A 2500-nucleotide genomic window follows, 5' to 3' on the forward strand; every position below is an offset into this window, starting at 1 on the left:
CCACGTTGGCCCTTAACCTAACCCACGTTGGCCCTTAACCTAACCCACGTTGGCCCTTAACCTAACCCACGTTGGCCCTTAACCTAACCCACGTTGGCCCTTAACCTAACCCACGTTGGCCCTTAACCTAACCCACGTTGGCCCTTAACCTAACCCACGTTGGCCCTTAACCTAACCCACGTTGGCCCTTAACCTAACCCACGTTGGCCCTTAACCTAACCCACGTTGGCCCCTAACCTAACCCACGTTGGCCCCTAACCTAACCCACGTTGGCCCCTAACCTAACCCACGTTGGCCCCTAACCTAACCCACGTTGGCCCCTAACCTAACCCACGTTGGCCCCTAACCTAACCCACGTTGGCCCCTAACCTAACCCACGCTGCACCTTAACCTAAGTTACGCTGCACCTTAACCTAAGTTACGCTGCACCTTAACCTAAGTTACGCTGCACCTTAACCTAAGTTACGCTGCACCTTAACCTAAGTTACGCTGCACCTTAACCTAAGTTACGCTGCACCTTAACCTAACTTACGCTGCACCTTAACCTAAGTTACACTGCACCTTAACCTAAGTTACACTGCACCTTAACCTAAGTTACACTGCACCTTAACCTAAGTTACACTGCACCTTAACCTAAGTTACACTGCACCTTAACCTAAGTTACACTGCACCTTAACCTAAGTTACACTGCACCTTAACCTAAGTTACACTGCACCTTAACCTAAGTTACACTGCACCTTAACCTAAGTTACACTGCACCTTAACCTAAGTTACACTGCACCTTAACCTAAGTTACACTGCACCTTAACCTAAGTTACACTGCACCTTAACCTAAGTTACACTGCACCTTAACCTAAGTTACACTGCACCTTAACCTAAGTTACACTGCACCTTAACCTAAGTTACACTGCACCTTAACCTAACTTACACTGCACCTTAACCTTAGTTACACTGCACCTTAACCTAAGTTACACTGCACCTTAACCTAACTTACACTGCACCTTAACCTAACTTACACTGCACCTTAACCTAACTTACACTGCACCTTAACCTAACTTACACTGCACCTTAACTGTCACATGTAACGTCACAGGAATGTAGCTTTGCCTAACAGCAACCCTCTGAACATAGTTCACTGCTTGGATCCTCTGGTGTCATGTGTATTTCTTGATGCCATGGTGCGTACCCTCACATAAAGGTCTTTCGAGTGTTGCGTACTTTCTACACAGTCCCGCTAACCACTGGAAGGGTGTACCGCTACAGAACGAATATCGCCCTCCCCTCCTGCCCTTCCAAGCTGGTCGGTCAGGCGTTTGTTTGTGAAATGAGCCTTGCAGCTGTTCAGTTGCATTCGGTTGTCGATGCAGTCAGTGTACGTTGTGGTACGGCCTGTGTGGACTGTCCGCTGATGTACGCGTAACCCACACTGATCATCCGTCGTTACGTACTGAGTGACATAATGTGGCACATGCTTGACCGTACACCGGCTGCGCCCTACAATGGCGAATCATAAGGGCCATATGTTGTGCACGATGCTACTTGTCTCGTCTCCCCATTACAGCGAGATTGCACTGTTGTACGCCGTACAGACATGTGGTAAGTAGGTACGGACGAAAGTATTGCATGTTGGCCCCCCCCCCCCCCCTCCTCCCTCTGCCGGGAATCAGCGTGAGCCGTCTGTTGATGTAGCGACGAGGGTTTTCCTATTTAATCGTATTGCCCCACACAACATGATAGCACGGTGGACCGCGTTCCACATCTGCGACATGCTACAGAGGCCGGTTGACAGTCGACCGCGCAAGGGACATTGCACACGTGCGCGGACCATCTTCCACGTGTTCTCTCGTGTACATGCCGCAGTGTGTATGTGGGCTGATGTAGCGTGTCGTGACACATAACATGCAGGCATGCCAGAATCGTAGATTTCGCAAATGTAGATTGACGTATACGTTTGCTGCCAAAGATCCGCAAATGAACTGGAAATCAGTTGTTGAGCGGTTGTTCGCGCTGCAGGTGCATCGGTGATAGCGACGATCGGTACATCTGTGAACCGGTTGTTTCGGCGGTACCCGCCATGCCCCCGAACCTGAGTTGGCCATGTGGGTATGAAGCGATACGAGGCTGTGGCTTGGCGGGACAGTCCCCGGCCGGTGAGGGGGGGCCGCCCGGCGTGCTGGCCGCGCGCTGCGTGAGCGCACGCACTACAGCCGGCTGGTGGGGGGCGCCCAGTGGCAGGAGCGCCGGCCGACGGGCCCGGCTGGCGTCCCAGCTATGCGCCGGCGCACCCTGCGCGCGGCGCCAGGCGGCCAAAGTGGGTTCTGCCGAGCCCGGTGCGAAGCGCGGTGGACATCTGCAGTGTGCTGGTCCGATTGCGGACTGTGTGCGTTGAGGATGCGCCGCCGCCCGGCACTCGGCGTCGCGACGCCGTCTGCTGCTCGGTCGCCCCCAGCGGTTCTCGCAGGTGGTTTGTATCGCAGCTCTGCGGACGTGTTGGCGCGTG

The sequence above is a fragment of the Schistocerca gregaria genome, unplaced genomic scaffold, assembly GCF_023897955.1.
Source record: "Schistocerca gregaria isolate iqSchGreg1 unplaced genomic scaffold, iqSchGreg1.2 ptg000640l, whole genome shotgun sequence".
Taxonomy (NCBI): Eukaryota; Metazoa; Arthropoda; class Insecta; order Orthoptera; family Acrididae; genus Schistocerca; species Schistocerca gregaria.